The following is a 23617-nucleotide window of genomic DNA, read 5'->3' as shown; positions in this document are numbered from 1 at the left end:
GTTACTATGCTTCTGTAGCTTACCAACTTTCTGTGTGTCTGAGGACAGAAAAACATTCTCTGTCTATTAAAATCCATGATGAGAGCTCACACATTACTTTCCGTAACCCAAGACAGTTATTCAAACCACTGCTTCTGCATTTCTGAGAAATAAAATAGCTTCCTATCACACTACTATCCTTTCTTTATGTCGTGATTCTGAGAGGAACATAAGAAAATTAATTTGTACATGAGGACATTACAGTTGCATTTTCCTGTGGTCTGAGAAAACTGAGGTTATCACACAGGGGTCAGGACTATCTACAAAGAAGTGCATACAATGAGTACTTCTCTTCAAATGCTGTTGGTGCAATGGTTACCTATGCACGAGAATTTTCCAACTCACATGTCATCTTCTGGAGCTCCTTAGTCAATTTCTCCAACTTCTTAATCTGTTGCACTTGCTCACTGATGCTGGAAGGTTGGGATGATGCCTTACCCGGAGACCCTGTAGATAAAAACAAGGGAACATGCATAGTAGTAGCCCAGACACAGGAAAAAAAATGCAAATCCCCCAATAAAGCATGACAAAAGGCGAAGTCTACAGACACGTGGAAGCACTGATAGAGGAGGAAAGCTCTAGTCAAGCTGGATCTATTAGCTATTTTCTTTCTCCCAACCATGATCGATAGACATACGCCTCACTTCCTTCTGCAGTCCCCCTGGCCCTTAACAACAAAATCTGGCCAAGACATGAAGAAATGGAGGACATTTTCAGTACATATCTGATGGGATGCAGGTAAGTCCTGGAGTCATTAGTGTTTAGGACCCCCAATCCTTAATCATGTATGTCCAAGACAAAGAGTCAGAGATATTGATGCATGTCAAGGGTAGAAGCCCTTGTCATAAAATTCCAATGGCATGTCCAGGATACCTCTGAAGATAAAATTCAATACTCTACACTGAGAGTCAAAATTTTTATTCCTGTGGCTCTTGTTGGAATTCTTGCTCATTCAGAATGAAAGTAAGAAACTCATAGTAGACCAGCTGCATGCTTGACAATTCCTGGTTCTCTGCCAAAAAATGATCAGATATTCCTGAAACTGGTTCTCTTCATTAGGAATCCAGAGCCCTCAGATCATAAGTCGTACTCCTACAAGGCCAGAGCCAAGAGCACCTCCTCTAGGAAGCTCCTCAGAACCAGCCAAGTGCCCTAACTCGCCATTTACCACAAGATAATTATTCTTTCCATTTCTGTAACAAGAAAGTATTTTAATTTTTTCTTTCTCTTTCTTTTGTCTCTCCATGCTTTCTGTTTTCTCTGTAAATAGCTTGATCATCCTCAAAAATATATGTGTGCGTAAACCAATAAGTACTAACTAAATACCACAAGGGCAGTTTCTGTTTCCATAAAACTAGTGACATCACAGAGAATACCATGGAAATTCCAGCATACTCTAGAGTATCCAGAAGAGAGTCCCCTTCAACAGCACATACCTACCCATTAACTAACTCTTCTCCAAATCAACAAGCCAAGTTGCCCTTTCAAGGATATTTGCCTGAGACACAAAGGAAGACATTCTATCACTATCCTTCTAACCCAGAGATATCACTGATCTATTGTAATTTTTACCACCTTCATGCATGAATAGTGAAGAGTCAATTCTCAAACACAGCCCACAAATGGTCCTCACCACCTTAGGTAGCACAATCAAAATGACAAAGAAGAAAATAAACTGAGAACATAGTTCAGAATGCTTGTCAGTGATGCGATGATTCGACACAGTTAATCCATCTCAGGGACATATTCTGTAGATAAATGACCAATTTCTCCAATTTCTTCATCTATTCCTCCTGATTAGTAATATTGGAGGGTTGGGATGATGTCTTCCCAGTAGGCCAGGAACATAGATAAATACAATTAAGCAAAGACTTGGGGAAGATCCACAAACTACAACAGTTTGGATAGGGGAGTAAAAAATACAGAAAAGTTTTAAATTCTTATAAAAACTTCCCTCAGAGGCTCAAAAATAGCTTTTCTTAGCCGTGAGGGTGGTTATGATGTGATCAATGGTACACAGTTGTGGCAACAGGTGCACTGATTAACATATGTGTAATTTGAGTCATCAAAAGCAAACACTCAGAGAAAGCATGATGGGTCAATCTTGGAATGAGCAATTAAGAAGTGAAACTGAAGTATAGAGAAGTATCATCTGGAAGAAACAGACTGACAGAGACAAAGACAGAAAGACAGACAGACAGACAGACAGATACACACACACACACACACACACACACACAGACAGACACTCACACACAAAAGAAAGCAGAAGTCATAGGGGGAAATGTTGTTGTAGATCATTGGCAAGGAGCTTCAGCCAGGGAAGAAAAATCAAATTCTTCATTTGGGGGCCACATGTGACAACGTCTATACTCCTGAAAGGCAGTAACTACTACATTTATATACAACAGCCATTAGGAAAATACAGACAGGGAAGTGTAACATAAGGGAAGAGACTAGGTATTGTTACACGATGCATGTTTATTAAAGCCCCATGTTACCTTTCTCCAGATGCTGGTAGTCCCTGTAAAGAGAAGCCATGGTCATCCTGGCATGCATTTCTTTTATCTCTGAAAATTTCCTTCCATACATGATCCTAGGTTTGTTGGGAGCTGTTGATATTCTACATCTTCTCAGTGGTTAAAATTCTAGTCTAGTAGATTTGGACAACAGTTATATTTTTAATTGTGGTTCTGCAGTAGACAGCAATTTTAGATCACACTGGAGTTTATGAGAGAATAAAGTGCATGAACTGAAATGAAATATATTATCATTAGTAAAGATTGTTGTAGGAAAGCTGACAAACAGGAAAGAGAGGCAGACAGAAGGAGAAAGAGAGATGAGACTGAAAGACAGAGAAAGACACATACACAGAGAGACAGAGTGTAAAAATATGCCTTGTGTATATGAAGCCAGAAAATAATTTGTGAATCTAGGAGACAAGACATAAATGACTGCCTGTAAATCCCAGTAACTAAGAAAGAAGCCTGGAACCAGTTGTGCTATTGAGATCATACAAGATTGGTATATACCAATGTGAGACACTAGACTTCCATGTGCAAATCCTTAGCCTAGAAAATGTAGTTATGGTTGTCCAGAAAACAAAACAAAACAAAACACAGATTTGTCCTCTCTGTCCCCATTCATTACTCTGATCTCCAATGTCACAAGAGGATAAATGGTCTTCCACTTACCCTGAAAATTAGCTCACAATGAATAGCAGCTATCTTCAACATTCCATCATCTGAGCCTACCCTTGTCTTGTGGATGGTACTCAGGAAGCTAACTGACAGGTTAACCTTTGCCTAGCTGGGTGTCAAATTTCAGCCATGATACCACAACCTGTGATTGTCAACACTTCCATGTTTCTAATGGGAGGACAGTGTCACAATATCCTGATACTCTCTTGTTACGCTTTTTTTTTTTAATTAACTTGAGTATTTCTTATATACATTTCAAGTGTTATTCCCTTTCCCGGTTTCCGGGCAAACATCCCGCTCCCCCCTCCCCTTCCTTATGGGTGTTCCCCTACCAAACCTGCCCCATTGCCGGCCCCCATAGTCTAGTTCACTGGGGGTTCAGTCTTAGCAGGACCCAGGGCTTCCCCTTCCACTGGTGCTCTTACTAGGATATTCATTGCTACCTATGGGGTCAGAGTCCAGGGTCAGTCCATGTATAGTATTTAGGTATTGGCTTAGTCCCTGGAAGCTCTGGTTGCTTAAGATTGTTGTACTTTTGTGGTCTAGAGCCCCTTCAAGCTCTTCCAGTTCTTTCTCTGATTCCTTCAATAGGGGACCTATTCTCAGTTCAGTGGTATGCTGCTGGCATTTGCCTCTGTATTTGCTGTATTCTGGCTCTGTCTCTCAGGAGTGATCTACATCCAGCTCCTTTCGGTCTGCACTTCTTTGCTTCATCCATCTTGTCTAATTGGGTGGCTGTATATGTGTGGGCCACATGTGGGGCAGGCTCTGAATGGGTATTCCTTCAGTCTCTGTTTTAATCTTTGCCTCTCCCTTCCCTGCCAAGGGTATTCTTTTTCCTCATTTAAAGAAGGAGTGAAGCATTCACATTTTGAACATCCTTCTTGAGTTTCCTTTGTTCTAGGGATCTGGTTATTCAAGCATTTGGGCTAATAGCCACTTATCAATGAGTGCATACCATGTGTGTCTTTCTGTGATTGGGTTAGCTCCCTCAGGATTATATTTTCCAGTTCCAACCATTTGCCTACGAATTTCATAAATTCATTGTTTTTGATAGCTGAGTAATATTCCATTGTGTAGATGTACCACATTTTCTGTATCCATTCCTCTGTTGAAGGGCATCTGGGTTCTTTCCATTTTCTGGCTATTATAAATAAGGCTGCGATGAACTTAGTGGAGCACGTGTCTCTTTTATATGTTGAGGCATCTTTTGGGTATATGCCCAAGAGAGGAATACCTGGATCCTCAGGCAGTACAAGGTCCAAATTTCTGAGGAACCTCCAGACTGATTTCCAGAATGGTTTCACCAGTCTGCAATCCCACCAACAATGGAGGAGTGTTCCTCTTTCTCCACATCCTTGCCAGCATCTGCTGTCACCTGAGTTTTTGATCTTAGCCATTCTCACTGGTGTGAGGTGAAATCGCAGGGTTGTTTTGATTTGCATTTCCCTTATGACTAAAGATGTTGAACATTTCTTTAGGTGTTTCTCAGCCATTTGGCATTCCTCAGCTGTGAATTCTTTGTTTAGCTCTGACCCCATTTTTTAATAGGGTTATTTGTCTCCCTGCGGTCTAACTTCTTGAGTTCTTTGTATATTTTGGATATAAGGCTTCTATCTGTTGTAGGATTGGTAAAGATCTTTTCCCAATCTTTTGGTTGCCGTTTTGTCCTAACCACAGTGTCCTTTGCCTTACAGAAGCTTTGCAGTTTTATGAGATCCCATTTGTCGATTCTTGATCTTAGAGCATAAGCCATTGGAGTTTTGTTCAGGAAAATTTTTCCAGTGCCCATGTGTTCCAGATGCTTCCCTAGTTTTTCTTCTATTAGTTTGAGTGTGTCTGGTTTGATGTGGAGGTCCTTGATCCACTTGGACTTAAGCTTTGTACAGGGTGATAAGCATGTATCGATCTGCATTCTTCTACATATTGCCCTCCAGTTGAACCAGCACCATTTGCTGAAAATGCTATCTTTTTTCCATTGGATGGTTTTGGCTCCTTTGTCAAAAATCAAGTGACCATAGGTGTGTGGGTTCATTTCTGGGTCTTCAATTCTATTCCATTGGTCTATCTGTCTGTCTCTGTAGCAATACCATGCAGTTTTTATCACTATTGCTCTGTAATACTGCTTGAGTTCAGGGATAGTGATTCCCCCTAAAGTCCTTTTATTGTTGAGGATAGCTTTAGCTATCCTGGGTTTTTTGTTATTCCAGATGAATTTGCAAATTGTTCTGTCTAACTCTTTGAAGAATTTGATTGGTATTTTAATGGGGATTGAATTGAATCTGTAGATTGCTTTTGGTAAAATGGCCATTTTTACTATATTAATCCTGCCAATCCATGAGCATGGGAGCTCTTTCCATCTTCTGAGGTCTTCTTCAATTTCTTTCCTAAGTGTCTTGAAGTTCTTATTGTACAGATCTTTTACTTGCTTGGTTAAAGTCACACCGAGGTACTTTATATTATTTGGGTCTATTATGAATGGTGTTGTTTCCCTAATTTCTTCCTCGGCTTCTTTCTCTTTTGTATAGAGGAAGTCAACTGATTTATTAGAGTTAATTTTATACCCAGCCACTTTGCTGAAGTTGTTTATCTGCTTTAGTAGTTCTCTGGTGGAACTTTTGGGATCACTTAAATATACTATCATGTCATCTGCAAATAGTGATATTTTGACCTCTTCTTTTCCGATCTGTATCCCCTTGATCTCCTTTTGTTGTCTGATTGCTCTGGCTAGAACTTCAAGAACTATATGGAATAAGTAGGGAGAGAGTGGGCAGCCTTGTCTAGTCCCTGATTTTAGTGGGATTGCTTCAAGTTTCTCTCCATTTAGTTTAATGTTAGCAACTGGTTTGCTGTATATGGCTTTTACTATGTTTAGGTATGGGGCTTGAATTCCTATTCTTTCCAGAACTTTTATCATGAAGGGGTGTTAAATTTTCTCAAATGCTTTCTCAGCATGTAATGAAATAATCATGTGGTTCTGTTCTTTCAGTTAGTTTATATAATGGATCACCTTGATGGTTTTCCGTATATTAATCCATCCCTGCATGCCTGGGATGAAGCCTACTTGATCATGGTGGATCATTGTTTTGATGTGCTCTTGAATTCGGTTTGCCAGAATTTTATTGAATATTTTGCGTCGATATTCATAACGGAAATTTGTCTGAAGTTCTCTCTTTTTGTTGTGTCTTTGTGTGGTTTAGGTATAAGAGTAATTGTGGCTTTGTAGAAGGTATTCGGTAGGGCTCCATCTGTTTCAATTTTGTGGAATAGTTTGGATAATATTGGTATGAGGTCTTCTATGAAGATTTGATAGAATTCTGCACTAAACCTGTCTGGACCTGGAATCTTTTTGGTTGGGAGACCTTTAATGGCTGCTTCTATTTCCTTAGGAGTTATTGGGTTGTTTAACTGGTTTATCTGTTCCTGATTTAACTTCGATACCTGGTATCTGTCTAGGAAATTGTCCATTTCCTGAAGATTTTCAAGTTTTGTTGAATATAGGTTTTTAAAGTAAGATCTGATGATTTTTTGAATTTCCTCTGAATCTGTAGTTATGTCTCCCTTTTCATTTCTGATTTTGTTAATTTGGACACACTCTCTGTGTCCTCTCGTTAGTCTGACTAAGGGTTTATCTATTATGTTGACTTTCTCAAAGAACCAGCTTTTGGTTCTGTTGATTCTTTCTATAGTCCTTTTTGTTTCTACTTGGTTGATTTCAGCTCTGAGTTTGATTATTTCCTGCCTTCTACTCCTCCTGGGTGTATTTGCTTCTTTTTGTTCTAGAGCTTTTAGGTGTGCTGTCAAGCTGCTGACATATGCTCTTTCCTGTTTCTTTCTGCAGACACTCAGTGCTATGAGTTTTCCTCTTAGCACAGCTTTCATTGTGTCCCATAATTTGGGTATGTTGTACCTTCATTTTCATTAATTTTTAAAAGGTTTTAATTTCTTTCTTTATTTCTTCCTTGACCAGGTTATCATTGAGTAGAGCATTGTTCAATTTCCAAGTATATGTGTGCATTTTTCGATTGTTATTGAAGACCAGTTTTAGGCCGTGGTGGTCTGATAGCACGCATGGGATTATTTCTATCTTTCTGTACCTGTTGAGGCCCGTTTTTTGACCAATTATATGGTCAATTTTGGAGAAAGTACCATGAGGTGCTGAGAAGAAGGTATATCTTTTTGCTTTAGGATAGAATGTTTTATAAATATCCGTTAAGTCCATTTGGCTCATGACTTCTCTTAGTCTGTCGACATCACTGTTTTATTTCTGTTTCCATGATCTGTCCATTGATGAGAGTGGAGCGCTGAAATCTCCTACTATTATTGTGTGAGGTGTAATGTGTGTTTTGAGCTTATTAAGGGTTCTTTTACATAAGTAGGTGCCCTTGTATTTGGGGCATAGATATTTAGGATTGAGAGTTCATCTTGGTGGATTTTTCCTTTGATGAATATGAAGTGTCCTTCTTTATCTTTTTTGATGACTTTTTGCTGGAAATTGATTTTATTTGATATTAGAATGGCAACTCCAGCTTGCTACTTCTGACCATTTGCTTGGAAAGTTGTTTTCCAGCCTTTCACTCTGAGGTAGTGTCTGTCTTTGTGTCTGAGGTGTGTTTCCTGTAGGAAGCAGAATGCAGGGTCCTCATTGCGTATCCAGTTTGTTAATCTATGTCTTTTTATTGGGGAGTTGAGGCCATTGATACTGAGAGATGTTAAGGAATAGTGATTATTGTTTCCCTTTCTATTCATATTTGGATGTGAGGTTATGTTTGTGTGCTTTCATTCTCTTTGTTTTGTTGCCAAGACGATTAGTTTCTTGCTTCTTTTAGGGTATTGCTTGCCTCCTTATGTTGGGCTTTACTATTTATTATCCTTTGTAGTGCTGGATTTGTAGAAAGATATTGTGTAAATTTGGTTTTGTCATGGAATATCTTGGTTTCTCCATCAATGTTAATTGAGAGTTTTGCTGGATACAGTAACCTGGGCTGGCATTTGTGTTCTCTTAGGGTCTGTATGACATCAGTCCAGGATCTTCTGGCCTTCATAGTTTCTGGCGAGAAGTCTGGTGTGATTCTGATAGGTCTCCCTTTATATGTTACTTGACCTTTTTCCCTTACTGCTTTTAATATTCTTTCTTTATTTTGTGCGTTTGGTGTTTTGACAATTATGTGACGGGAGGTGTTTCTTTTCTGGTCCAATCTATTTTGAGTTCTGTAGGCTTCTTGAATGTCTATGGGTATCTCTTTTTTTTAGGTTAGGGAAGTTTTCTTCTATGATTTTGTTGAAGATATTTACTGTTCCTTTGAGCTGGGAGTCTTCACTCTCTTCTATACCTATTATCCTTAGGTTTGATCTTCTCATTGAGTCCTGGATTTCCTGTATGTTTTGGACCAGTAGCTTTTTCCGCTTTACATTATCTTTGACAGTTGAGTCAATGATTTATATGGAATCTTCTGCTCCTGAGATTCTCTCTTCCATCTCTTGTATTCTGTTGGTGAAGCTTGTATCTACAGCTCCTTGTCTCCTCTTTTGGTTTTCTATATCCAGGGTTGTTTCCATGTGTTCTTTCTTGATGGCTTCTATTTCCATTTTTAATTCCTTCAACTGTTTGATTGTGTTTTCCTGGAATTCTTTCAGGGATTTTTGTGTCTCCTCTCTATGGGCTTCTACTTGTTTATTTATGTTTTCCTGGAATTCTTTCAGGGATTTTTGTGTCTCCTCTCTATGGGCTTCTACTTGTTTATTTATGTTTTCCTGGAATTCTTTCAGGCATTTTTGCGATTCCTCTCTGTAGGCTTCTACTTGTTCTCTAAGGGAGTTCTTCACATCTTTCTTGAAGTCCTCCAGCATCATGATCAAAAATGATTTTGAAACTAGATCTTGCTTTTCTGATTTGTTTGCATATTCTATGTTTGTTTTGATGGGAGAATTGGGCTCCGATGGTGCCATGTAGTCTTGGTTTCTGTTCCTTGGGTTCCTGCGCTTGCCTCACGCCATCAGATTATCTCTAGTGTTACTTTGTTCTACTATTTCCGACAGTAGCTAGACTGTCCTATAAGCCTGTGTCAGGAGTGCTGTAGACCTGTTTTCCTCTCTTTCAGTCAGTTATGGGGACAGAATGTTCTGCTTTTGGGCGTGTAGTTTTTCCTCTCTACAGGTCTTCAGCTGTTCCTGTGGGCCTGTGTCTTGAGTTCACCAGGCAGCTTTCTTGCAGCAGAAAATTTGGTCTTACCTGTGGTCCAGAGGCTCAAGTTCGCTCATGGGGTGCTGCCCATGGGCTCTCTGCAGCGGCAGCAACCAGGAAGACATGTGCCGCCCCTTCCGGGAGCTTCAGTGCACCAGGGTTCCAGATGGTCTTTGGCTTTTTCCTCTGGCGTCCAAGATGTGTGTGCAGAGAGCAGTCTCTTCTGGTTTCCCAGGCTTGTCTGCCTCTCTGAAGGTTTAGCTCTCCCTCCCACGGGATTTGGGTGCAGAGAACTGTTTATCAGGTCTGTTTCCTTCAGGTTCCGGGGTGTCTCAGGCAGGGGTCCTGCCGCTCCTGGGCCCTACTCCACGGGAGCCCAGAGGCCTTATACAGTTTCCTCTTGGGCCAGGGATGTGGGCAGGGGTGAGCGCTGGTGGTCTCTTCTGCTCTGCAGCCTCAGGAGTGCCCACCTGACCAGGCGGTTGGGTCTCTCTCTCACGGGGTCTGGGAGCAGAGAGCTGCTGCTGTCACGCTTTTCATATGCTTCATGTGACCCAGTTGATAGCCTCTTTCATCTTATTCACAGATCAACAGGATGCAACTTTGCTTCAGAGCCTTCATGTCTGGCCACAGAAGCCAAGAGAAAAATGTCACAGTCAACAGTGATAATGTAGCCATCCCAGGGCATTTCCTCCAAGTTTTACTTTCAACTGTATTATTTTTTGCAGATTATGCTACTCTTTCTAGAAAGTCATGATGTGGGAGAACATTTGGATGCTGCCCCATCCACAGTTTAGAGATTTCTTACATAGAATCCTTCTCTAATCTTGCATACAAACTAACCATTTAAGCGCACAAACTGAAACACACACACACACACACACAAACACAAACAAAAACACGGTATACAGATAATAGAGAAGAGCGTATTGAAGAAAAGTTAGGTCAGTTGGTCTACTATATAAAATAGGAAGGGCTTTTCTAAAATCTATTACCCTAGAATGGAGGATGTGAAAATGGGAAAGAATTGTGTGTCGCACTTTCCCCGCAACTTGGCCACATGAACAATGATGTATGAGACAATAGATCTGCATAGTCAAAGCCAAAGACCAGAAGCATACATAGTCAATTGAAGGTCAATACAGCTCATCTCTCTGATTCTAATGGAAGAGTTCAGTTGTTTCCCACACCTCTCCTGAAGAGTATTTCATTTCAATCCAATGCTAGCACACTGAAGGATATTCAAGAACATACCTGACAGGTGATCTTTTGACCTAGGTTAATATAAACATGAAGCAAGAGTGTCAGCATTCCCAGAGCTCTGCTGAGCAGGGCGTGCTGATTTCCTCTGGATCACTTAATAATGCTTCAGAAATCCAAGAAGTCAGCCTTCTCAGACTTATTCACAGCTGCACATGTGGTATCTTGTCTTCACAACACCATACCCTGTCGATACAGAAACCAGGATGAAAACTGCAAACTTCACCAGCCTACATTTCTTTGACAGATGCCCAGAATCTCTGCTAGGTCTCTCTAGATCCACGACTATAGATAGGCATGCCTTGTAGGGGTATAACATGGTTGTTTAGTTTCCCCATCTACTGTTCAGAACACGTAGGGAAGTCAGTAAGGAGCCAGTCCTTGTTTTAGTTTACTAACTGACAGTTCTTCACTGTAGTAGAAAACTGCCTGCCAAAGGACACTTTTAGGACAAAACCGCAAGGAACAGATTTGGAAAGGTCTATACCAATCCTCCATCTGATAGAAGGCCATAACCAATACATACAAAGAACTCAAAATTTAGACTTCAGAGAGACAAATAACCCTATTAAAATTATGTTCCAGAACTAAACAAAGATTTCTAAACTGAAGGAAATCAATTATCTGAAAAGAACGTAAAGAAATGGTCATCATAGAAATGTAAATGAAAACAACTCTGAGTTTCCACCTCACACAAGTCAGAATGACTGTAACAAAAAAAATCAGGAGACAGAAGATGATGATAAGGATGTGAAGAAAGAGGAACACTCCTTCTTTGTTGGTTGGATTACAAACTGGTTCAAACATTCTGGAAATCAGTCTGCAGGATCCTTAGAAAATTGGACATTGCAATAACTGAGGTCCAAGCCATACCACTCCTGGGCATATACCGAAAAGAAGACATAAAAAAAGACACATACAGAAGAATGTTCATAGCAACCTTATTTAAAATACCCATAGGCTGGAAAGAACCCAGATGGCATTCATCAGAGAAATGGATACAGAAAATATGGTACATCTACACAATGGACTACTAATCAGCTATAAAACAATGATTACAAGAAAGACATAGACAAATGGATTGAACAAGAAAATATCATCCTGTGTGAAGCAAACAAATCACAGAAAAACACACATGGTATGCAATCACCAAACGTGTGTATTGACCCAAAAGGTCAAATTACTCATGGTACCATCCACAGACCACTAGAAGGTCAAGAAAAGGAACCCAACTTATGCTTGCTTCAGTCCGTTTTAGAAGGGGGAAAAATATCTATGAGTTTACAGCAGATACTGAAGGAATATAAGAATATAAGATTGATATGAATATAGGATTGATGAAGCTAAGAAGTACATGCTGACAGGAAACAGATTTAGATCTTCCCTGAGAGACATAGCTAGAGCATGTCAAATACAGAAGTGAATTCCAGTGGCAAACCAGTGCACTGATCCAGACCTCCTGTTGGTAGATTTTGAGAAAGGTTTACAAGAACTGAAGGAGATTTCAAATCCCATAAGAACTACAATGCCAATGAACCAGAGCTTTCTGGTTCATTCAAACCAATATTCAAATCTGTACATGGAAAGACCTAAAGATCCAACTGCATATGTGGCAGAGGATGGCCTTGTTGGGCACCAATGTAAGGAGAAGCCGATTGTACTCCATGGGTTTGACTTCCAGTTAAAGAGAATGACAAGGGGCAGTAAGGGGAGTTTATAGAAAAAGGGGAGGATACTAGTTAAGCTCTATGGAAAGGAACTTGGGAAATGAAATAACATTTGAAGTGTAAATATGGAAATATCCGATTAAAAATTCATTAAAATTTCCTGAAAAAAATAAAAAATAAAGGAAGGAAAAGGAATAAAAACTTACTGACTCAGAAATCTTAAGGGTAACCGTTAGGGAATGCTACTCAGAGTAATAGTAGTGAAAAGAGTGAGATGATGAAGTCTCAACAAGAAGCAATTCTCCTTCCCAGATATCAGTTTCAGACACAAACTGCACTAAAGGAATCCAAAGCATGGAGGAGTTTACACTGAGCTGAGGACACAATACTTGCCTTTGCCTTCATCCTTAGCACCTTTTTGTTCTGGGCACAAAGAAAAGTCTTGAGCTCTCAGGAAAACTACTTTGTCCTTCCCAAGACTTAGCTTTTTGAATAAAGAAATTAATGATATAAACTCAATAACTTCCAGGAACCATAATAGGCAGGGAAGTCTACATACTTTGAGAGGCTCCCAGCTACTGATTCCTATATGTGGAAGGCTATGATTTAGGCTATCTCTTTGAGGAACCCACTCAACCCCTAAGCAGGACTCACTGAGCTTTACCAAGGAGCACATATTTGTTCTTTTTATACCAAGACAGAAGGCCAGCTTCCTTCTCCCTATCCCTCCTCCTTGATCTTCTCTCTCACAAATGGCTGTTTACTTTGAATTATAGGCCAATTAGTAAACCCTAGAGGTAGAGGTACTTAAGGAATATCTGAGAGGCAGTTAATGTCACGACAACACTTGTGACATCACAGAAGAATCTACTACTCTCCAGGTTACAAGAGATTTTTCGTTGAGGTCTTAATGGTGATGTGACTGAGAACTGCCTTGTCCTACCTTCTAAACAGCTTTCCTTACATTGACCAGATTAGAGGGTGCCCTTTCCAGGAGTGTCTCCTGTGACACAGTGGAAACCTTTACATACATCTCTCTAAACCTAGAGACATCTCTTTGCTTCATTAGTGGTTACATATTCTGAATGGAGATAGTCAGGGGCTTGTTACTGGTAGAAAAAATTAGGAACATGGAGGGGAAGAGATTCTTCTAGATAATATTTTTAATCCCAGTCAATTTCTGTGACATACAAATCAATTTTCTAGGTTTTCTCTGTTTCCTATGGCCAGTGTTTTTCCTACAGACCTTTAAATGAATGAATATTTTACTACATTTTCCAATTTTACATTCCTTGATAGTGAACTTTATATATATTTCTGAATGTTTACTCAACAATTCCGTTTTCCAATTTCATTATTTTGCAATTGTTTTGGAACAAAAGTGGGCCCAGTTATAGAGTCATTATAACGGTGTAAGTATTGTGTTCCCATTTCAATGATAAACTCCCAAATCCACATTTTATCCAAAAATTACCAGACATCAGGAAAGCAAAGGACAACATGAACTATTGAATGTGTTTCTGTAGTCCCATTAGACATCAGTTCTCTAATATCTACCTTCCTGTGTTACCAGGTACAGACTTGAGGGTTTTGGATATTTTACCATGATTCTTTTTTCAGTCCAACCCTAAGATTCAGGAAGATAGGCAAGGAGAGGGATGGCTTTAGGTCCATGGAAACATCAACTTCAATAGGTTCATAAGAACAGGAGGGAGTATATTTGACACTGTAATTTTTGGATTCTAAATTCTTGACCTAGATCTGCTCATTCATGCTAAATTTCCAAATAACCTCATAGCTGTAAGGACCATCAAGAATATATGTATATATATATATATATATATATATATATATATATATATATATATATATATAATTTCATCCAACAAAATTAGATAAGAATGATTAAGCTTAGAAGTGCATGCTGAGAGGAACCAGGTATAGAACTTTACACAGTGACCCAGCTAGAGCATGCCAAATACAGAATTGAATGCTAGTGGCAAACCAGTTAACTGAAAACGGACCTCATTTTGGTAGATTTTGAGAAAGGATTACAAGAGCTGAAGGGGCTTTCAATCCCATAAGAACAACAATGCCAATGAACCAGAGCTTTCTCTTACCAAACCAATATTCAAAGACTGTACATGGACAGACCTATGGCTCCAAAAGCGTATGTAGCAGAGGATGACCTTATTGGGCACCAATGGAAGGAGAGGCCATTGGTCTTCCCTGGGATTGACTGCCTGTTCAAATGATTTTCAAGGTATAGTAAGTGGTGTAATACAACAAGGGGAGGGGAACTGATAAGGGATTTTATGGCCAGGAAATTGAAAAAGGAAATAATATTTGAAATGTAAATATAGAAATATTCAATAAGAAAAGAATAAAATTTGCTAAAAAATAAAAAAAAATGAAAGAAATAAAAGAAAAGAAAAGTGCCAACTAATCACACTTATTGACTCAGAAATCTAAATGGTCTTGTCAGGGAATGATAATCAGAGTAATACAGTCGAAAGTCTGATGTAATGAAGTCTCAACTAGAAGCAATTTTCTCTCCCAGATATCAGTTTCAGACACAAACTGCACTCTAGGAATCCAAAGCCTGGAGGAGTTTAAATTGAGCTGAGGACACAATACTTGTTGTTTCCATCTTCCTTAGGAACTTTTCCTTCTGGGCAGAAAGAATAGAATCCATGAGCTCTTAGAAAATCAACTCTGTCCATCCCAGTACCTGACATTAGGAATATAGATATTAATGATATAAACATCTCTGATTTCCAGGAACCATAGCCAGCAAGTAAATCTAGATGCTACTGAGTGGATCCAGGCTCCAGCTTCCTACGTGTGGAAGGCTGAGATCAACACCATCTCTTCAATGAACCATAACTATTCTGAGAGAGCATTCAGTGAGCGTTCCCATGGACTACATATTTCGTCGATTTTTTAAACTAAAACAAAAGGCCAGCTTCATTCTCTCCATCTCTGATCTCTTCTTCTTCTATGTTCACCTCCCAAATGGCTGTTTACTCTGAATTAGAAGACAATTAGTAAACCGTAGAGGTACTGAAGGAATATCTGAGAGGCAGAGCAGTCACAACAACACCTGTGACATCACCGAAGAACCTAAGACTCTTCTGGATAAAGAGATTTTTCAGGAAAAGCCTAATGGTAATGTCACTGAGAACTGCCATGGCCTTCCTGCAGAACAGCTTTCCTTACATTGACAAGATTAGAGGGTGCCCTTTCCAGGAGTGTGTCCTTTGACACAGTGGAAATATTACATACTACATCTCAATAAAGAAAGTGACTTCTCTTTGCATCATTAGTGGTTACATGCTCTGAATGGCGAAAGTTAGTTAGGGACTTGGCATGGGTAGAAAAGATCTAGGAACTTGGAGTGGAGGAGAATCTTCTGGATAATAATTTTATTCATTGGATCATTCCTGTGAAATACAGTTCAATTTCCTAGGTGTTTTCTGTTTCTTAAAGGACAGTATTTTCCCAACAGACCTTTAATTGAAAGAATATTGTATGACATTTTCTTACTGTACATTCCTTCATAGTGGACTTTACATAGATTCCTGAATGTGTATTCAAACATTCTGTTTTCCAATTCAATATTTTGCAATGATTTTGGCAACAAAGAATGCCCAGCTATAGAGTGAATATAAGATTAATATTGTTTACCTCTTCGAAATGATAAACTCCCAAATCCTCATTTTATCCAAAATTTATCTGACATCAGTAAAGCAAAGGACAATATGGACTACCTAACGTGGTTCTGTAGTCACATTAGATATCAGTTCTCAAATATCTTCCCACGGCCAGACTTGAGGGTTTTGGATGTTCTACCATGATCTTTCTTCAGGGCAAATATAAGATTCAGGAGGATGTGCTGGGAGAGGAATTGCTTGAGGTCCAGTGAAACCTCAACTTCAATAGGTTCAAAAGAACAATAGGTAGTCTATTTGGCATTGTCATTTGTGGATTCTATATTCTTGACCAAGTGGCACAGAATCCACGTTAACATTCCATGTACCCTCATAGCGTTAGGAGACAACAAAAGTGTGTGTGTGTGTGTGTGTGTGTGTGTGTGTGTGTGTGTGTGTGTATATATATATATATATATATATATATATATATATATATATATATATATATATATATATGCATGCTACCAAAACTAGAGAAGATTGATGAAGTTAAGAAATGCATTCTGCCAGGAACCGGGTGTAGATATTGCCTGAAAGACACAGCTAGAGCAGGTCAACTATATACATGAATGCTAGTGGCAAACCAGTGAACTGAAGACGGACCTCTTGTTGGAACATTTTGAGAGAGGATTACTAGAGCTGAAGGTGCTTTCAACACCATGAAAACAACAATTACAATGAATTAGATCTTTCTGGTACTAGACCAATATTCAAAGAATGTGCATTGACAGACCTAAGGCTCCAACTGCATATGTGGCAGAGGATGGCCTTGTTGTGCACCAATGGAAGGAGAAGCCCTTGGTCCTACCTAAGTTTCTCTCTCAGTTCATGGGCATGCCAAGTGGCCTTAAGGGGTATTAAATAATTGCAGAAACTGCACATACTGTGGCCATATTCCGGTATTCAGGACACAAGGAAATTAATTTGATTAATCATAGGTATGCAAGGAGATACTTCAGGAGAAGAAGAGGAAAGGGAACTTGGGCCTGACTGATGCACAGCATGAGTTCACCAATCCTAAAAAGAAAGAGGAGAGATGTAGTTCCTCATCTTAAAAAATGTGTAGAATCTTTTTAATGTTTTTTCTCTCCAAGCTTGGTTACTGGAAGATTGATATAATTTATTAATTTTTATTTACATTATAATTGTTGTTCCATTTCCCTGTTTCACCTCCAGGAACCAAGTATCTCATCCTTCTTCCCCTGATTCTATGAGCGAGCTCCTTACCCACCTACCCACCTACTCCCTCCCGCCTCCATTTCCTGACATTCCCCTACCCTGGGACATTGAGCCTTGACAGGATAAGGGACCTCTCCTTCCAGGTCGATCCTCTGCTACATATGTGACAAGAGTTATAGGTCAATCCCTGTGTACTCTTGGGATGTTGGTTTGGTTCCTGTTATTTCCTGTGGGAAGGTTATTTTTAAAGTTGTCACAGATATAATTTTAAGGAATCAAGTGCAAACGAGAGAGGAATGTGTTGTTATAAACCTAAGCACACATCTATAAAAGGAAACTAATTAGAATGGCCAGGAGTTCTTATGATGCCCTGCCATACTTTTCCAGATTTCCAGTGTTTTTTTTCCCCTGAACTCAGCCATTTAACCTTAAAGGAAGGCCATTCTAAAAGATCCATACACACCTCCTTGTGGTTTTCAGGAAATAATAAAGATAATATCCCCAAGGAGTGAATGGCTTATTAGTTTTAATAAAAAAAATTCAATTCACAGTGACAAATAACGGAATGGTCAGAAGAGACAGAGATAGACAACACATAAACAAATAAATGAATATAAGGAGACAATAAATGGTGGTTACAACAAAATCATGCACTTGGGAAAAGTGTCATTTGGAGACATCTCCCTAGAATCTTGATGTCTGTTAGAGGCAGTAAAAATGGCCATCACTATGTGTTCAACAGAAGGTTTTAGATCCAGTATTACTTCTAAAAGTAACAAAATACATGAAAATTTCTATAGGAAATGTAGACCAGGGTATCACAGGTCCCTCAATCACTCTGTTGAGTTTCTTTATCTTGGTTCCCTGTGGAATGCCTCAGGTAGCACCTTGAAAAAAACCTACACACATCAGGGTCATAGTACATGATGAAATGTATAATTTGCTCAAACTGGTTACAATTTCAAAAAGATAAATCTATGGCTTCACGATATTACAGGGTAAAATCGAAAGACCACTCAGAATGACCAAGGCTTGGAGGGAAATATTTTAGGAAGACTAACTCTAAATGCAAATTACCAGATTCAGTTTTAAAGAAAAAGTATACAAGAACAAAAATGCATCCTATTTGGCTAATGCTGGGGGAAACAAGAAAGTTTAACAAGAGTCAAGAACATGCGGTCAGCTAGGTCAACTTCAATTTCTCAGTTTCTAGAAAAGAGTTGGGTTCTCTGCCAGAAACATTATCAGGCCAGTTGGTAGAAATGAGAGACAGCTTGCACTTGGAATAGATGGAGAGATGTTTGTCCTCATAGCCAATGTAAAAAGAAAATAGTCAAACTCGTGCAGAATGACAAAGGGTGCAAACCCGTCAGGCATGGAGATTGGTATCTAATGAGGTGCTTCTGTTGGGGGAAGAAAATAAAACAGGGTAGTGAAGAAGGTATTTATAAATACAACCTAAGGTTGTATTTACACATGGTTGTCTATATAACCATAACTAGAGTAGAAAATGTTTAATAATTGAAATCAATAATTCCTTCATAATTTGTTAATAAAGTGTTTCTATAGATTTTTGTGTTTTCTTTCCTCCATTTATTTATCATGCAATATAATATCAATTAAGACAATACAATCATTTTCATATTCATTTCAAATTTGAGATACTAAAAGAATGTGCCATGAAACCCCTTGCACCTATTCTAAATGTATAACGTGTTTGACATTGTGGAATTGATAATTATATCACATTCAGTATAACTATGACCTGGTTAAATATATAATGCATTTCTATTTGTAAGTAGGATCATTCTATTTTATCAAGGCACCATTATAATCTGGTTATTATTTTCATTTACAAATTATTCACAATATAGGAAAATATGATGTTGTCTCAAGTTGACAAGAAGTAGACTCGTGATGGCTATTTTCGGTTGCCTACGTGAATGCAACAGGAATTATCTAAAACCATAAAATAATTGGCATATCTTTGAAGGAATTCTGGTTTCATTCAAAGTGACAAGATCTACTTCTAGTCTGAATATGTAAAATACAAAAACACACCATGAATCCAGATATTTAATCCTGCTACAATGTGGTCAATTCCTTCTATTGGAAGCCTATAGGAGGACAAGGAAGAAAGAAATGCTTGTTCTTATCCTGCTTGGTCTGTCTTGATAGCAAGTTTATTTCATTACTGGCATTAAATCTTAATTCGAAAGAATGCCAAAACCACTGAAGACAACTTAAGACATCATTCTTGGTGACACAGCAACTGGAAGATTCTTGACCTTAACTTTCACAGCCAGCCATTGTTGGATTAGCTGTACCAGAGCCTGTAAGTCACTCAAATAATCTCTCCTCTCCCCATATGTGCACAAACACATACAGGCACACACACACACACACACACAAACACACACACACATATATGTGTATATCTATATATGTATATGTATGTATATCTATGTATATATATATATGCATATCTCAGATCAATACTTCTCTGTCTGTTTATCTACCTACCATGATACCTAGATACCTAGACATATAAGTAGACACATAGATTAATATTAGGTTGTGTGAAATCAGTATAGACCCAGGATAGAGTAGGTGCCTCCAATCATGTCACAGGTACTTGGTGCTTAATTCTTCTCAATCCAAGATATCTGTTACTGCTGTGGAAGCAAACTTACTCCACAAATTAGTCCTCACTTACACAGGACATAAACAAAACTGTGTGTGAGTTTATAGGTATCTTAAGAATAAAGTTAAAGAATGCCAGTAAAGTATTTGGGTTTCAATTAAGCTTCATGCATTTAGACTCTGTCTTTAGCACTACATTTCAAGGCTTAAACGACGCTTGTGTTCCCTGAGGCCTACCGGCACAATGGACAACCAGGAAGACACTGCTTCAAGCACTTGCCAGCAAATCCCCTGAAAGCACACTCTGCAGGAGTAAACTACACCCTGAATCTTGCACTCCATTTTCTGATGCACAACTCTGACTGCTTTCATGGAGACCAGCTCTGACAAGGACTAACCAAGAAAGATCCTGCCCCAATTCCTTGTGTAACAAGACCCCTTAAAGCACACTCAGGAACCTTAAATATCACCCCATTCCCTAGGGTCAATTATCTGGAGAACAACTTCCACCTTCTTTGCTCTAGATTAATGTGGTAACTGGGTTCCCAAACAAAACCTATACTAGGTAACATAGAAACAATTTTAGGACCCAAAACCCAAGAGGCCGCATAGGCCGTAAAAGCCTGTGGTTAGACCCCTACTGGGTTTGAACTTTTGCAAGTAACCTGTGCTCTGGACACTCAGAGCAGAAGTCAGAAAGAAAACAGGAATCAATGGAGTGGGGCATCCAAAAGCACTTTTCCAACAATGATAATCTCAGAAATCATCATGTAAATACATAATAACTGCAAAACCAAGAGGGCTAAAGGGCAACATAAGATCACAATCAATAACACCCAGGGCAATTGGTATAACCATGTTCTAACTATACTAAAGCAGCCTGTTGAATATTAAATCACAGCTGCAGCAGAAAATGACCTTAAATCTAATCTTATGAAGATTCTAGCTAACTTTAAAGAAGTAATGAATAATCCCTGTAAATAAATATAGGAAAATAAAATCAAATGGGTGAAGAAAATGAATAAGATTGTTCAAGGCCTGAAAAGAAAAATAGAAGAAATAAGAAAAACATAAAATAAAGAAACCCTGGAGATGGAAACCCTACGTAAGAGAACAGAAACTATAGATGCAAACATCAACAAGAGAATACAAGAGATGGGAGCAGCAATCACAGGCATATAAGACAGATGGAATTAATCTATCAGCAAAGATAAATATTAAATATAAAACCTCCGGGAAATATGGGACACTATGAAAAAAGAAAAAAACAAACTAACAAACAAACAAACCTAAGTGCAATAGGAATACAAGGAGAAGATTCTCAGTTTGAAAGTCCAGGAACTATTTTCAACCAAGTAATAGAAGAAAACTCCCCTAAACCAATGGAAGAGATGTCCATGAATGTACATGAAGTTTACAGAACAAGAAATATGTTGGATTAAAAGAAAAGAAAACAAACAAATGTGTCCACATAATAATCAAATCTTAATATACAGAAAAATGATATTAAACGGTACAAAGAAAAAAGCCCAAGTAACAAACATAGGCAAACTTAACAAAACTATATTAATTTTTAACAGAAAGTCTAAAAGTCAGAAGGGCCTAGGCAGATATCTTACATACATTAAGAGAACACAGATATAGGAAAAGATCACCATGGACTAAAGCTGGCATTAAAAATCAAGGAAAAGTCTCTACAAACTCATGTAAATTAAACAACTTTTTACCGAATGACTGATGGCCTCGAGAGGACATACAGAAATTAAAGACATTCTAAAATTCAGTGAAAATGAAGGAGTAGCATACACAATCTCATGAGAAACAATGAGAGAATTGCAAAGAGGAAAGATCACTACAAAAATGGCCTTTCCAATGCAATCAGAGAGATCACATACCAGTAACTTAAAAACACAGGGAAGACCTCTACAAGAAAACAATCAATCAAACAAACAAACAAACAAACATGCCACAGGGGCAGTTATCAGAAGGCAGTTATCAAACTCAAGGCTGGAATCAATAAATAAGAAAAAAGAAGACAGTAATATTAAAAAGGGTCCCAAGAGTTGAGAAAATTAGCAACTTAGCCAATCTAATTCAAACGTGGAGGAACATTCTCCTAACTAACAAAAATGAAGGAAGACATAACGAGGAACAATGAGATAATTCAAAGAATCCTTAGGTTTTACTTCAAAAGCATATACTCAGGCTGGGGATTTAGCTCAGTGGTAGAGCGCTTACCTAGGAAGCGCAAAGCCCTGGGTTCGGTCCCCAGCTCAAAAAAAAAAAAAAAAAAAAAAAAAAAAAAAAAAGCATATACTCCTTAACATTGGAAAATCAGAACAAAATAGTCAATTTCAAATTTAAATCAAGATCAGGTAAACAACTTGAATAAAGGTAAAGCCCCTAAGGAAATACAATCATTTAAAGTCTCCCAACTAAAAAAAAAAAGGTGCATAGCATGGCAGGTTAGAACACATGTGGGAATCCCCCTTCTCTAAGGTGAAGGATAAGGAGCAATGGAAGAGGAGCATGTGAGTGTGGGAATGGGATGAGAGGACTTGGGAAAGGCTGTAATCCAGATGCAAAGGGAACAGATGAAGGGAATTAAAACAAAGGAATTACTGGCCATATGACTTACTTCTCCCACAGATTTTCTTACTGTGTAGCAGTCTTCCTATCCCTAACTTATGTCCCTTGTCTCACACACCTGTGGGCCCCCCAGACATGGGCACAGAGCTGTGACACTGAAGAGCCTGGAGAAATATTTGTTGATTGTCTGCTGAGAAGGAGGCCAGCTGTAGAACACACCTCCTGTCATATTTTGATTTTCGCTGTCTAGAAACCTTCTAGGACACTTTTCGAAGCTGATTTCTACCAATTGTGGATGACAGAATCTTTTCTTCAGTCCTTTAAGGGGAGAAAATGCAAAGCTGGGAGTGGGTGGGAAAAGCTGCTGAATCCTGAGTGCAAGTTTTGTGTGGAGTTCCTCTACTTGCTTTCTGGTAAATCAGGGAAGAACCAGGCAAAAGGGTGCTTTCCTGGTGTACTAGAACACTGTAATCTAGATTGTATGCAACAGGGCCACCAGGAGAAATGATGGTTAGGAAGGCAAGAAATCACCAAAGAGCCTTGTAAGAGTGCATTGTCCTTGGAAGTATGTCTGACTAATGTATAATGCACAGCAGCATCTATGCCTCTTTTTATGTCACAGTGGGAGCCTGGCTATATGAGGCAATTGTGGCACACTGACTGTCCACAGGACCTCTAGGACATATGATTCTTTTTGCGCTAACCCTGATCTCTGTAAGGTGACCTTGGAGCTTTGAGACAATAGGAAGACATAGCACAAAACACACACACAAGAACACACACACACAAACACCACCACTACCAACAACAACTACAAAATCAACAAAAAATAAACAAAGAAACAAACAAACAAAAAACAACAAAGAGGTAATTTGTTGTAGAAAATAATTTAATCCCAATATGGTATTTTTATCCTGCCTTTGTCCATTTAATTCCCTGTTAAAAGACACACACATACACACACACACACACACACAAACACACGCATGCACACACACACACACACACAAACACACACCACCACTAGCACCACCACCACCAACAACAACAACAAAAACAACAACAAACAAACAAACAAACAAACAAAAACAAAAAACAAGGAGGTAGTTTGTTGTAAAAAATAATTTACTCCCTTTCTGGTGT

General features: G+C 38.7%; 1 long non-coding RNA gene across 1 annotated transcript in view; it reads right to left on the bottom strand.

Moving 5' to 3' along the window:
* LOC134484756 (uncharacterized) overlaps window positions 1-11261 on the bottom strand; it is a 12092-nt gene extending 831 nt beyond the window's left edge. Inside the window, exons 1-2 of the long non-coding RNA XR_010062508.1 lie at window positions 10678-11261; window positions 385-486 (exon numbers count right to left, since the gene is read on the bottom strand). This is a non-coding gene — a long non-coding RNA (uncharacterized LOC134484756). The remainder of the gene's footprint in view (window positions 1-384; window positions 487-10677) is intronic.
* Between the last annotated feature and the right edge of the window lie 12356 nt (window positions 11262-23617).

This window comes from Rattus norvegicus (genome assembly GCF_036323735.1).
Source record: "Rattus norvegicus strain BN/NHsdMcwi chromosome Y unlocalized genomic scaffold, GRCr8 chrY_unlocalized_5, whole genome shotgun sequence".
Taxonomy (NCBI): domain Eukaryota; kingdom Metazoa; phylum Chordata; class Mammalia; order Rodentia; family Muridae; genus Rattus; species Rattus norvegicus.
The sequence above is the reverse complement of the archived record's forward strand: the minus strand, read 5'-3'. Positions and strand labels throughout refer to the sequence as shown.